Below are 15,726 nucleotides of genomic sequence, written 5' to 3' on the forward strand. Positions count from 1 at the left end.
GTTCTTCATCAGTTTTATAAGCAAAGTCATTAAAAATGTCACTTCTACTCCTCTCTTTATTAATTCGTTTTGGGCATCTTGAGTGAGATTCAACTGCTTTATCCATTTTGTCCGTCTATGTTGTTGTCACATTAGCCGGTTGTTTCGGGTCAGTTGGGGTAGCGCGCTGCCATCTAGCGGTGAACTTCGGAAAAGCAGCATATACCGAAATGTGCCAAATCATGATATCGTACCGTTTTAAATAAAATATATACCGGTATTTTTCCAGTACCGGTATATCGCGCCTCCCTACTATGATGAGATCGCTCAGGGCGGGTCTGTGTTGAAACGCTGCTGTCAGTTAACAATCGTGGGAGGAGCGTGTGTGATGTCATGCGGTCAGATGGCTCGATTTGAGACTGGGGAAAACGTATAAAGAGATATAAAAAATACAAAAAACACTGAATGGGTTTTAATCATCATAGGATGGTTGTGTACAGGCACTGCCAACACACATTTCCATACAATCAACTTGTAAAAGTGCCATTATATGACACCTTTAAAGGTGGGTAAGTGCTTTCTGGTAACCGATGTTATTTCAGATCACCAAAACAAGCAAGCCTCTACCCCAAAAGGGTCTCGCCCTATGTTGATAGCTCCGCTACACACATAACTTATGTAACCCAGAAAACGACTATCTGCAAAGCAATGTGTTGTTACTATGGTAATCCAGGTCGAATGTTCAGTGATGTCATCCCTTACATCACACAAACACAAACATAGTTCTCATGAACCTCTCGATAGCACGAGCATGACAGACAGTTAATATATTACAATTGTGACAAGATTACAAGGTTGTTCACTAAAAGAGGAACCATAGGAAACAAACATATAATCTCGTGTTACGCAGCACGTTTGAGCTTCTCAAAAACCAATGAGGTTAATTCTCGTACATCAAGCCGTTTCTGTTTAGCTTCTTATGTTATCTGATTGTTTAAATGTGAAGAGAATCCTAAATTTAATCTATTCATCATATAAAGGCTCTTCAGAAAATGTTGACAAATCCACTCAATTCATATGGATTCGTTTTCTGATTTCTCTTTGAACTTTTTGATGCGCCAAAGTGGTAAATGTGTAATCGAACAGATGCGTATCGGACAGAAATCTTACACATTTCATAAAAAAAATCTTCATTTCTGTTCCAAAAGATGAACATAAGTCATACAGGTTTGGGACGGCATGAATGTAAATAAATGGGCGAACCAACCCTTTAAGTAAGTTTCCCAAAATACAAATAATCTAAAGTATGAATGATTGCAAAATATAATGAACTAGAGTAACCAGTGTTGTTAACTATTTAACAATTATATTCATTACCTGAAATTAATGAAAATGTAAACATTAGATGAAAAACTAAGAAATTAAGTACATGACTAGGAAACATCAAAATAAAAAACTGCAATAGCACATAAGAACATTACAAAAACTTGATCTAAAATTCAAACCTGAATTTAAAAACAAAATGTGTTTTAAATATTATAATTGTTTAAATAATACTACAGTGACATTTAATGTTAACCCTGTTTAAATGTGAACATCTAATTTAAAGCAGCCATTAAATCGAAATCGATCGCATTAATGTGTTCTGATTAATTACCTGATCTTATCTTATTATGCATGCTTATTATCTGTGATTTATCAATTTTTTCCTACTGTATTCTGCTTCATTCTGAAGTGTGTACCCTTAGGGAGGGTAAATGCTTTTTTTATGTTGTCTTTTACTAGGATAGCGTTTGTCTAGACACCTAGAGACGTTTAGTCTGATCAGTACTGATGGATTGGGTATACTTTACTGATCCTTTGGTGAAATGTATATCTGTAACATATTGAATGATGCAAAGACATACACACACCCCCACAAAAAAGGTACATACCATGCTATGGAAAGTGGCATCTCTCTGTAATTTAACCCTCATTAATTGTGCCATTCATCATTACCCTGTCTCTGAGGGCACATTAAAGCATCTCCCCGCCCCTCAGATCTCTAGGGTGGCCGCCTTCGGCTGTCTGTCACTCATCACGCAGTCCCCCCTGGTGGCGGATGGAGAGGCTGCAGTGGAACTGGAGGAAGTGGTGAGCGACTCAATCACTCTCTCACCTCAGCTAGACACAATGGAGAGAGGAAGTTGTGCACTTAGACTGCAGCGGTGTGTATCAGGTGCGGTCTTGCTCTGCTGCCGCAATGGTTGCAGCATTCTTAAGACATCTGTAGACCTCATTTGTGTCGGTTTGCAGTGCACACTCTTCTTTTTGAATGCTCGGGTTAGTAGTAACAGGTTTCAGGGGAGGGGTGAACCCTACAGCGGGTTACATAAGCAAAACCAGGATTACCTGGTAACCATTTCAGATTGTTAGCAGGAATATGAACATAAACAAGTGGATACAATGTCACTAAGTTGTGGTCAGTGCCGAGAGCAGAAAGCGTCACTTGTGAACCTGTGGTTTTCCGATAAGGTGGGACTTCTTCCAGTTTTTTTTGATCCTCAGGCAAATGATTTTTTTAGCACTGTACCCAAAAAATAAGATTAGGCGCTAGACTCGCTTCTAAATTGGCATTCTAACCGAGATTGAACCTCGTGAGTGAATGATTTGCAACATTTTACCACACTAATAAAGCTCTGCATCATTGTTGTTAAAGGGTCATGAAACCCCAAACCAAATTTTCTGAGATTTTAACAGAAGTGTGTGTTGAACATCATGGAAGACAATGTTACCATCTGATAGTTTTGAATGTGGAAGAAAACTAGTTGATTTTTAAACCTTATTGCTCCATTTGCAATTTCCTGGTCTAAATTCGTCCTGTAAAGACAGCTTCTCGTACTATAGTACGGCAATGACTCATCGCTGTCTCGTAATTATTCATGAGACTGCGTGTCTTTATCCTATGAGTAGATGTGTTGCTTAATTATTCATGACAGCACGCGTTGATAGGCATTTTCCTCTGACTGACACATTAAACAGTGAGATCACATACAGTAAGTGTGAGATGCATTAATGGATCAAAAACGAGTGTTTTTTTTCCCCTCTTTGTATGTGTCTGCATTGCAAGCGTTCTCTTTAATAGATCCTGAGTCTTCACACAAACGCGATCCATCCACACTGTGAGTATAACCGCTCTTTACAGCCATTTAACCAACCAAACGGCACATAAAACTCCACAAAATAAGCTTCAAAAGTTATCAAAGTTATGCAGCAGCGTGTTCATATATATTTCTGATGCAGAGAACAAATAATAAAATGCATTTAATTGTGCATGAATAATAGCCGTCACAGGATATTTGTATTTGTGTAACGGTGAGCTTACCAAACCATGTGTGTATTGTGTTGCGTGTAATGGTAATGGTAATTTGCAGTGTGCATTTTTTGGGAAGCTTTGATGCGTAATAAAGCGTAATACAACGGTCTGAATCAGAAGCCATTGCTGTGTTGTCAGTCTCCGTCTCCCCTCGCCCCCCCCTCCACTCCGCCGCTAAAGCACGATCACTTTTAAAGCATTCAAAACAGTGGTGAGAACTGACTGCAGCTGAAACTGGAGGGTTCATTACCTTTAACAGCTCAGTATTATAATTACGATTAAAAATACTGAAAAAAACAGCTGTGATTGAAGATTCCCAATTCGCAAAAAGTCAAGTTTCATTGAAAGAATTATCACAAAAGAATGTTTCAACTACAAATCGGATATTGCTCTTGCGTTTTGGAGTTATGTTTTAGTTTTTTGTTTTCTCAAAATGGTAATAATTGACTTCTATATATAAAATCAATAATGTAGTAAAGTAATATGCAACATCTTGCTTTTGAGTCCAGTAGCATTTGAAGTTAGCATGTTGGTAAGTTAAGATCTCAGCAGTGTAATTAACACCCCAGTTTAAGGAAATAGCAGTGATTGGAGGAGGAGGTATTTAGTGATTCAACAGGCTCATTGAAAATAATGCTCACAATGTGTCCTTTATGAATGTTTTGGAGCTGGTCAAGGTTTTGTTCAGTTCAGAAAAAAAAAGGAACAGAATCAGGGATGGGAATTGACTGATTAACTGTTAACTGACAGTAATGGTTTTGAGCTTTCAATTAAACATTACAAAAATAAAAAAATTAAAGCTATTTTTAAAATATTTGCTGCATGGTTAAAACAATGCTACACATCAGTCAATTGCACTGAGAGAGAACAAACATAGATAAGGTATGTATAAGTCGACAAATCCTTTCATTTAGAACAGAGCAATAATGAAAATATAAGTAGCTTAAATTATCGTTTAAAATTATAAAATAAAACACATTATAGTTGCATTCAATATAAACAATATATAAATCAAATGATAGTCAAAACTAATTTATTTAAAGCAAAAATTAAATGCATGTCTCATTCATTCTTACCATTCTAATCTTGTCGGATAATGTCAGTTAATGAATGCCAGTTATTGTCTGGAAAATTAACCAGAATGCACCCCTAAATTAAAGATTTTTAATGAAATGTTGTGCAGAAAGATGTAAATGACAAAGCTAACAGCTCAGTAGTCCAACGTTGCTTTTATTCTTTGTCAGTGAATTAAATATAATCAACATTTCTTTGACTTTGTCTGCCATTTTGGATTTATTTTTGCGGTTTGCTTGGCACAATATGCTGTGAAATTGCCTGACCTGCAAAGGATTCATGTGATACCGCCTTCAATTTTCTTCAATTTCGACTCAGACTTCGTAACCCTTGAAGTGTTTTTCCTAGACTAAAAAATATATTGGCGGCCCCCAAAATGTATTTTTGTCCTGCCAAAAATGTATTCGATCATTTAATGTGACGATGCCATTGTGTAGTACCGGTACCTGCTGATAGCCATCTGCTTTAAAGTGCCCCTATTATGCAATTTTTAAAGTTTCATAATGAGATTTTCCAACAACAGGAACAGGACTTACATGCATCATAGGTCCAAAAAGGTTTAATTTTCTCAAAATACACATTGCACATCACCACAATGCTCAATGATTCTCAGACGACTCGATGGATGATTCATCGAGCACTTACATCGGAAACAAACGGCCATTACCATAAACTCCAGCTCCGCCCAGAGGCTTCCTAAAGCTTAACAATACTACACACTGTAAAGACAGTTACGATGATATCCATTTTACATCGATCCCAGCGTGAGTCTGAATCTGATGAAACATCAGAAGAACTAGTTATTCAAACCTGAACCTTGAGCAGGACGTTTCTCAGTGATGCTACTCAAAGTTTGAGGTTCATTATGAGATGTTTCAACTGTAATTCCTCACCATCAGCATTAGCAAGAGTACATCCATCAACAAACTAATGTGTGTTTCTAATTTATTGCGGTGCATATGCGGGAACTGTATCAATAACGGCGCCTGCGTTAGCCGAGCATGAACGTGAATGACTGATGTAATATTAAAATTTGTAAAACAAATCTGGCTCCATCCTTTATCTTTACAAAAAGTAGTGAGAACAACAGACAATCTGGCCTTTGGCCATTAATTAATTTACTTTTTTTTGTGTAAATAATACGTTGTCAAATATGTTTGAAGGGTTACTTCAGCGATTAGCATATGGCTTTGTATCAGTAGAAACCCTGGAGTATATTCAAATGATTGTGCTTTCCCCCCTCATATCCCCCTGAGACAAGAGATTTATGCATTTTATTTCTGGAAAATTCCTCCTATGATGGAAATTGACGATATTTGCATCATAGGAGGAATGTTTGGCCAAAGGCTAAAGACTACAGCCAGCAGAGGGAGCCATTTCCGCATGTTTTGAACCCGCGCATGGGGATGGAGATCACACTCAGAGCTCAGCTCGCAGCTACAGGCACTCATTTAAATGGAGCTATGGTGAGCACTTTTAACATCTCAAATTAATTTCTATGAAAGTTAAGCTTGCAAAGGCATGAACTGAAACGCGCCAGACTGAACTCGCGTTGTGAATGTATGCCGTGAGTGTAGTCGCGATTACCTCAGCTCTCATCACGAGAGCTCATCAGCTCATTTATCTGACTCGAGCAGTTAGTGCTCAGTGCTGTGATACTCGCGCGGTGACTCACTCATTATATTCAACAGACACGATCAGTTTTTAATTGTAGTGTCTGTTCTCAGTCACAATAATCCAGTAGGTGGCTTTGGGAACGGCCTCACAGGGCAGCGAAGCATTCTGGGAATTGTAGTCTTTCATCCCCATTCGACAAAAGTACATTTTCTGTCTTTTCTCAGTCTAGAAGGCACCAAATTCAAAAATAATTTCACATTTCTACTACATTGATGACCCAGTTTAAATACAGATTCATCTTCCCAGCGTTGAAGTACCCCTTTAAACATAAATAGACAACCTTTACAAGTAGTTATGTCTCTTTGTATTAATTTGTCCTGTTATTAAAGTAATGCGCGTCATTCACAAAATGCGCACGCAATGTTCGAATAGTTTGAATATTCATGTTTGTTTTAGAGGGAATATTCGAATGTCATTTTTGAGCAATTTTGACAGCCCTATCGTAATAACAGGAGTTAGCCAGATACTTACACGATATGAAACCCAATAAACACAGTTGTAGAGCACAGCGTCTTCTTGACATGCTACTATTCAGTATCAGCTGCTGTGTTTGAGGTGGTTCGAGTTTTCTGTGGTGTCTGCGCGCACAATAAGTGGACAAGCAATATGCCATGTTGCACTACATTCAAGGTAATTTTCAAAAATCCATAATGGGGCACTTTAAAACACTTTTAAACGCTCCCGTGAGTGTTTAAGTGCTCTGTGAAGAGCGTCAGATTTCTGTTTTTGTCATGTTTTTGCGGTGTTGCACAGCGTAGGCGGCTTTATTGATTATTACAAAAGTTTCCGCAAGAGCGAAGCTTTCTGTACATCACGTTGTAATTCGATCATTTCAGTGTTTATATTCAAATAATAATTAAATGCACAATTGAATTAGATTTAGAGTGATAACCCGTGGATGGAAAAAAAACATGTCAAATGATCTGTGCATTAAGTCTTGAAGTAATAGACCTGACACTTTTTCTATGTAATGTCTTACTTTGTTGTGATTCTTGCACTTTGCTTTAGGACCTTTCCTGACAGTGATTTTTTTATTTTTTCATTAAAAAAGGCTAATATTGCAAACTATTTTTGCATTTATTTTGAATTGATTGTCAATACTCACAGTTCGCATGAGTCGGGGACGACTGAAGACCTTTTTCTGACCCAGGAAAACCCCTGCCATTTATTTACACACTTGAGGTTTTTGGCCTGTTCATAACGCTCGCATGTGAAATCTTCTGTTAACCATATCAGTTGTCGTTGGCTTTCACTAGATGCGTGTAATGAGGAGAGTGAGATGGTCCAGATCGGCTCTGCGTTTCCTCTTGATCTTATCAGGGTTATTGAATTTTATTGTAGTGTTGATGGATGTTGAAAATATGTCCTCCGATTCTCTCCTCAGGCTCTAAATAGGAATGAAAAGCAAGCACACTTCTTCAGGTTAGTCCAGTTTTAGCGTGGATTTTATATGACATTATTATATGACATCTCACAGCTGGATATATATTCTCAAACATAGACGTTTGAACACATACTACAGTGGTGTATTATTTATGCTTACAAACGTACAAAACAGAGTTATCAATCATTTGTCGTGTACTTAATTTTTGTGAGGGTGCATGAAATTGTATATTTGTATGTTAATGTTGTTGCATCCCAAATAAGAATTTTTTCCAATTATACAGTTTATTAGTGTAGTCTGAGTTTGTTGAATCAACAATAAGTCAAGTCTAGGGCTGGGCAATTAAACAATATCATATTAATAACCATAAGTTCTGGGAGGCTTCATTAATCATCAGGATACCCTTCAAGCTGGAAGCATTATTAAATTATCCATCGTGATGTATATATTGATCAATGTGGAAATTGTAATATGGAAATATGGAAATTGTGATGCAATGTTTTGACAATTCCCCCAATAGACTATAGGGCAACTGTACAAATAAGAGTAGCAAAGTTCTGCTTTAGTGCTTCTTACATCTTAAACACTCAATATCTTTTATTTAGTTTCATATTTCATCTCATGACTAGTTGTGTCTGTGCCCGGCATTTAGAAATCTTTTGTAAGCACATAACATTTTCAAGGATTGTAAAGCTCACACACATGCTTAAAATGAACCTGTGGGACCAACCCAACACATCTGTGCTGTTCCACCCCAACCCAAATGAGTGATAAGGTTTCTGGGACGGCAGACTTTAGGGCTGAAAAGACAGATGGAGAGGGAGGATGCAGGCTCATTTCAGCTCTCGTGACCTCAAAAGTGTGACTAGAGCCCAGATGCAGATGTTTTGTGCTCTTCTAGCACACAGTGTCTTCTGTGAAGTGCATCTCTTTTAGCAGCAGTGCTAAAGCTCGAAGAGCACAGATGTGCACAGTTGGAGGTTTCTTGAAGCTAATGTGTTTGTTCTATCAGACGGAAGCATAAAGGCCCTGCCCTTCTGTGACTTTTATAATGATAAACGCAGACAGTGTTCATTTTTAGTGCTGTGGAGAGCTGCTATTGAGATTCTGTCCACATCTTTGCTGTGTCCTCAATGGGTAATCTTTCTAAAACGTGCCTTATAGACCCCATTAAAACAAAATTGGAGTTCAAGCCTTCAGGCCTTTGAGTTTCTATTACAAAGCTAATTCCCTCCCAATTTAGTGTCCTTTAAAATGGGAATGTTTCACAGTGGGTTTGATCACTTCGACCCCCCTTCGATTAAAAAAAGAATAGGTTATAATAAATTTAGACCGTTTACTCCTGGTGTTTAGATGTGATTTGGTTGATCGGATCGCAAGTAGACATAGATGCAGCGAGCAGCGGGACTTTTATTATGACGGGACACAGTCGCCGGCGCCATATCGGCTTTTCCGGTCATGAGTATGAGGTAACGCAGCTCTGTTGATCATATTAGATACATTTAAGTGTGTTTAAAATGATGTGATGGCGTTACTCTGTGCGTTCGCTCAGCGGCTGCTGTTCACACTGGAGTGAGAGTAAAACGCTTCTGCCAAATAAAACCGTACACCGAGGCTAACGCAGATATGATGCAATTGACAGGCGACTCCCTCAGGCGTCCCGACTCCTTGGTTAACACAACAATTTTCTCACAATTTACAAATAGTTGGAAACATTTGGGATATTGTAAGAACTCAACTGAACAAAATATATAACACAGGCCTGGTGGTTTTTGGATATTTCACTGCAAAAATACTACATAGTAAACCCACCTTTATTTTTTTATCTGGCAAAATGACACTTCTGCTCACCAAGGCTTTATTTGTAATCAAACATATTAATATTCTGAACTATTCCAATTTAAAATTACTGTATTCTATTGTAATAATATTTACAATGTAATTTATTCCTGTGATCAAAGCTGAATTTCCAGCATCATTACTCCAGGCTTCAGTGTCTCATGATCCTTCAGATATCGATCTAATATGCTGATTTGCTGCTCAAGAAACATTTTTATCATCAATGTAGAAAACAGTTGTGCTACTTTATATCTTAACTGATTTTTTTTTTCCCTCTAGGGTTTTTTAGACTAGAAAGTTCAAAATGGAAATTGTTTGTAACAGTATAAATGTCTTTACTGTTACCTTTGATCATTTTAATTGTCCTTGCTGAATATAATTTTCAGTAGTAACTCAAGGAGGTGAAGAAGACTACCAAAGGTTGTTTGAGAAGGACACATGACGGGTCGTTTCAAGAGAGAAAGTCGTGATAAAGAGAAAAAGGGGTTAAGGAGAATGTGATGGTTAGATTAGCGTGTGGTGTGTGATTGGCCTTCACGTTGTGTTCTCTGGCTGTGAACTCCAGCTATGCGGTGGGAGTGAACTTTGTCTGCCAGAGTTAAGGAGTGTCTCTCCGACTGTCTCTGCTCACGGTTGTTAACTTTACCTCCCAGTGTTCATTAATCTAATTAGTGAAGCTGCTAGAGGTTTGAAGTTCCTAATACCACATGATAGATCCCGTAAAATAAATCCCGTCTACTTCGCAGAGCAGAGTTAATCGACAGAGGTGTGCCTGTCAGAGAACTGTGAGATGCCTCAAATCATTTGATTTGTGTAGTGTGTTTCTGTGCTCCAAAACCTTGCGAGGTGCTTACCTGTGCAGCGTAACTTCATGCATCTGAGATTCTTTGTTCTTGTCAAAGTCTGAGGCATCATTGCATGCATCATTGTCCCAAATTGCACACTTGAGGTGGACTTGCAGTCTTGTGGCCTTTGCTTGCGCTTGTCAGTGGTTTCTGCAAGATCGAAGGGCAATCTCGTAAACTCGATGGGCAAAGGGTTTTTGTCCCCCGAGACATTTAATGTACTGGCAGATACCGGAAGTCATTAAAATCAATCCAGTTTGTTTCACAGCTGAATAGCGATGCAAACAAGCTTGGCTCATATGAACTAATATCAATTCATCTTATCAGTTCCACTTAGTGCAGCATTTGGTTTTTAGTTAAATAAACAAGAAAACAAATGTATTAAGAAACAATATCTATCCACTTAGTAATTTAATCATAATTGCACTTCGAAGTGGTCTAAAAGCTAATAGTTGTGCATTATAATCTATAGTCGTATGAATTGTTGAATCTTGGCATTTTGTTGAATTGCAAACCCCTAATCAAACAACGACGTGTGGTGCAGTTATTGAAGGTCAAAAGCCCCGTTTCCACCAAAATTACCCGGAACAATTTGTACCAGGAACTTTTTTACAGGAACTTTTCTCCCCTCATACCTGCAACTGTCTGCGTTTCCACCGCGATCTAAAGCTCCGTGAAGATTAGGCAAATTAGTCCGGTGATGTAGGACTGCGCGCGACTGCTCCTCCAAGTCAGTGACATTATCATTTTTGCGCGGCCGCAAAAATGAACAAAAAATTATGACACTTTTTTTGTACCGATTGAAAGATTTAGTGGACTGTTTACTGAATGTTATCTAAACCGATCTGGTGTTTACATGTGATGACTTTCAATCGCAATCATTTTGTCACATGCAGTTTGTCTCCCGCATCAAAAATGTCAACGCTGTTTTCTCCAGCAGCTGGAATGTGTTTACTGTAGCCATAGCAACTCTTAACGGCCACCAGGGCTAATACAGTATTATATTATAAGCTATTTATTTGTTGTAAAGTGTAATAATCATCTCAGAAAAAAAAAAAAATCTTCTGTCAGGCGCAGTTAAAGTAAAAACTGCCTGGGGCAATATACGCTGTGTCATTACTCCAACATTATCTTCATAGCTTACGAAATAAAAAGTTTACCCCTCAGAAAAATGAGCTTTCCTCTCTTGTCAAAATGAGCGCGGCGCGCGCTGTCACGTCATGTAAGGACGCACACTTAAAAGTAATCGGTCATGTCCTTATACATGGTGTAAAATAGAAAAAAAAATGAATAACGAGTATGGAAGAGATTCAAGCTGTGCTGCTTTTGCTGGTTATGTATAGGTTTACTAAAGAGGTAATTAAAAACGACAGAAAAGAGCACTAATATGCAGATTCAGCAGCATGCAGCTGCAGCATATTCAGAAAGCTTGTAAAGCTAGTTTTAGAATGACAATGTATATTATTATCAGCTATTACGGACATTGAACGTGAGTTGGCTGAGACAAACGCGCGCCATCAGACAGAGAGCAAGACTGACATTTACTGAACGCAGAACAAACCTCGCAAAAGACTTTTAAAAATGCCGGTTGAAATAAAATGCTGCGTGAGCTCAACCAATCAGCATGTTCAGCGCCCAAGTCCCGCCCTCGAAAGTTCCTGAACTTTGAAAAAGTACTACCCCGCGAGCAGGGCCGTTTGGAGGCGGAAATATTTACCCGGAACTTCATTTAGACCCTGGTTCCTGCGGTCTAAACACACCGAGTACCACCCAAAGTTCCTGGTTCCTGGGTAAAGTTCCTGTGGTGGAAACGGGGCTAAACCGTTACATGTAAATATGTACATGTCTGTATATAAATATCTCTTTTAACATATCTCTGGATATATCTCAAAATAGCTCTGGTCTGAGAAACTGTGAGCACATGTTTGAGTGAGACTTTTTACATTCATTGCAGTGTTTGTCCTCTCCATCTCTAACCGCACAGTGAGTCGAATTACCGTAATAACACTTGGAAAAGGACACCTTACAATTCATAAACATTTAATATGTACTTTTAAATCAAACTTGCATAATCATCTGAATTACAGCAAGTCATATGAATTTATGATGTCATGAATGTTTACAGTTGCCAATAATTCACTCTTTAGTGTCAATCGATAGATCACCGAGGCCATATGCATTTTTCTTTTTGGGCAGTTTTGTAGAAGTGGGACTTTTATTTTGACATCACTCTAGCGTCTACCACTCTCCTTCTTTATTACTGTACCTCATTTCACCATTTTGAGTGGTTTGCGGAGTGTGTGGTCAAACAAAGACAATAAAACATTTTTAAATAAAAATGTTTTTCTGACGATTTTCTTTTATTTTGAAAGACTTTGCTCTTCTGTCAGACAGAATGCGCTTTTCCAATCCTCTGTGCTACATTACCATGTGTTTGCTTTTCTATGTAAACATGCTAGATGCTAGTCTCTATTAAGTTTCTCTTTTTGTTCCACTGACATGCGTTTCGCATTGGCCTGATTCAGTATCTGCTAACAGATGAGATAATGTCTGTATGTCAGTGTCATTATTCTAAAGTTTTTTCATCACTTGTCAGGGTTGGTTCACACAGAATGTGTTTTTGCAGTTGAAATTACAAGTTTACAACATCATAGTTACAGTTTCAATTAGTAGTCATGAAATGACCAAAAAGTTCCGGTAAATGATGAAACTGGTATGTTGGTTATTAGCTGGGAAGGATGTGTGCGCTGGTGTGATTCATGCTATTCATCCGAATTCTAGTATTGTGTTTTAGCAGGATAACTAGTTTCCGTAACTTTAATGGGATAGTTCACCCAAAAATTTTATTTGGCCTATTATTAACTCCCCCTCAAGTCATAGCTGTTTATGGTTTTCTTCTTTCAGACAAATACAATCAGGGTTATATTTAAAGAAATGTCCTGTTTCTTCCAATCTTTATAATGGCAGTGAATGTTTCCTTGTTTATGAAGTCCATAAAAATGCATCATTCCGTCATGTAACTGCTCCACACGGCTCTGGGAGGTTGATAAGGCTATGTGTGAAGTGGCACGTTTGTGTAAGAAAAATGTCCATATTTAAAACATTACACTAAAATTATTAGCTTCTGCCGGTCACCAGCGCGGGCGTGTCCACTTGAGCTAAAAGAGAAACCCCTGACACTCCGTTTAGTTTTGCTCTATCCTCTGCGCTTCTGCATTCATAAAAACACGTGTCAAGGGTTCAAGAGTCAAGGGTTATGGCATATGCGTACCGCAATCTACCGGAAGTTATTTTACTTTATAAAGATTTAAATATGCATATCTTTCTTTACTTCAGAAGGTCTTTATTAATCCCCCCCCCCCCCCCCCCCCCAGGGGTTTTCTTTGCATTCTACAGTTAATAAAGATTGACCCTGGATTTCGGCAGGATCGGCCAATTGACGGTCACAGGATTAAGACAATATCCAGACTGATCTCATGAAATGGCGTATGTATGACACGCCAATTAGTATTTTGGCGTGCTATCAAGATGCATAATCGCTTTTTAGCGTGTTTATCAACACCATTTTATTCTATCCGCCTACACTGCCCCTACCCCTAAACCTACCCAACACACACACACACACACACACACACACACACACACACACACACACACTCCACTGGGTCTGCCGCAACACATTTACGATGCCGAAGAGTGAAACGTGAAGTCGTGAAAGATGATAGAAATGCAAACCGACACTATTATTATATATTTAGCCTCACCCACCGAAGCTTCGAATATTCGATATTGATTGCCACCTAAGCTTCGAAGCTCAAAAAATGGCATTCGAAACAGCCCTACTCATCACAAGAAAAATTCATCATTTTTACATTAAAAAAAAACGTAGTATGTTTATAAATCCATTTACATTGTGGACACAGACACACACACATAGTGGTTTGTTTCGGCGTAGACATACAAGCGCATAGCTCAAAATGCGTACAGATATCACGCCACTTGGCGTTAGAAAGTGACGTATATGTTTAACGCAAAGTCATGATGTCATGTTGCAATATCGATCTGCCTTGTGAACTGAACCTTTTGTTTGTGTATTTCTGCTTCAGTCAGCTTTCAGTTTGTCCGGTATGATGCCGGGATTATAGATGGAAAGCACAGGTTTCCTGTTTTGATGATTTTTCTTTTTTTTCTTTTTTCTACCAACACGCTTGCTATCCGGTATGATGCGTTTCAAATGAAATGGCATATCCTGCTTTTGCTGTTTGCCCCCTACTTTTGGATCTGCCTTTCCCCTCCACTATTTTCCTGACTCACGCTTGGACAATAGACAATCGCTGGCCATCATTCTAGAGGAAGTGATCTCTCGCTTTGACTGCACGGGGATCATTTGACTATAAACTGTCTTCTGGCAGTCGTCGAATTGAGGACCTAAAACAATGGTCATCTTCATCAGTTATTTATTTAGCCAAATGGCACACAATCGCTGGACAGATGATTGTCTTTGGCGGGTAAACAGAGGCAGATTCCCGGCGTACATCTGAGGGTGTGCCCAACAACACCGTCGCCAGCGTGCATGCCAGGCGTTCGGATGGGAGATGTTACACATCGATTTCTTTCCAAAGTCATTGCAGTCTGTTTCCATTAGTTGTTTCCTTTCTTGTGTTTGTCTTTGAGAAAATGCTGTTTTGTTAAACTTTGATTTTCTTTTTTTTCTAGGTCTGCCTTAGAGCATCTCTACTAAGATATACACAGCTTTAATGCAGCACAGGTAAGCATTTCAACTGACATTTATACATCATGTTTAGCGTTTTGATGAAAATTTTACATGCCAAATGGAAAATTTAGCAAGGCTAACTTTGGTTTTATTAGCTTGGCAACAGTTGAAAGATTGATGGATAGTTGATGCGTTTGTGTAATCAAAATACCAATAATAACCATAAAAAGACATAGTGTCTTGCGAAAATATTCGGCCCCCTTGAACTTTGCGACCTTTTGCCACATTTCAGGCTTCAAACAAAGATATAAAACTGTATTTTTTTGTGAAGAATCAACAACAAGTGGACACGATCATGAAGTGGAACGAAATTTATTGGATATTTCAAACTTTTTTAACAAATCAAAAACTGAAAAATTGGGCGTGCAAAATATTACCCCCTTAAAGCAGCACTGGGTAACTTTTGCTCTCTGGGTCCCCCTACAGTTGGGAAAAAGTAATGTCCTCAACTACTGTCGTAAGAGCTGTAATCCTACAACAGGGGATGCCATCGCACGTGCATTTGTTGACATGACAACCCTGATAGCCCTGAACTAGTGATGCGCGGGTCGTCTCATAACCCGCGGACCCCGTATGTCTATTTAAAGGGTCATGAAACCCCAAAACACTTTTTTTGAGATGTAAACAGATATGTATAGGCTGCACATCATTGAAAACACTAAGGGTACTCATTAATGGTATTCATATGTGAAAATAGTTATTTTTGCATTTTTCAGAGCGATTTCTGTCTTCCGGTTTGAAAAGCTTAGTCGGAGCAACGTCACAAATGTTGACGTCAGCTCGGGCTTTTCGGCCCAAG

At 38.6% G+C, this 15,726-nt stretch overlaps 1 protein-coding gene across 1 annotated transcript in view; it reads left to right on the top strand.

Annotated features, from left to right (window-relative positions):
* nck1b (NCK adaptor protein 1b) overlaps nt 1-15,726 on the top strand; it is a 72,590-nt gene that overhangs the window by 27,553 nt on the left and 29,311 nt on the right. The window contains exon 2 of the mRNA XM_067435060.1: nt 14,870-14,921. The gene's annotated coding sequence lies outside the window, so the exon portion shown is untranslated. The remainder of the gene's footprint in view (nt 1-14,869; nt 14,922-15,726) is intronic.

The sequence above is a fragment of the Pseudorasbora parva genome, chromosome 24, assembly GCF_024679245.1.
Source record: "Pseudorasbora parva isolate DD20220531a chromosome 24, ASM2467924v1, whole genome shotgun sequence".
NCBI classification, from domain to species: Eukaryota; Metazoa; Chordata; class Actinopteri; order Cypriniformes; family Gobionidae; genus Pseudorasbora; species Pseudorasbora parva.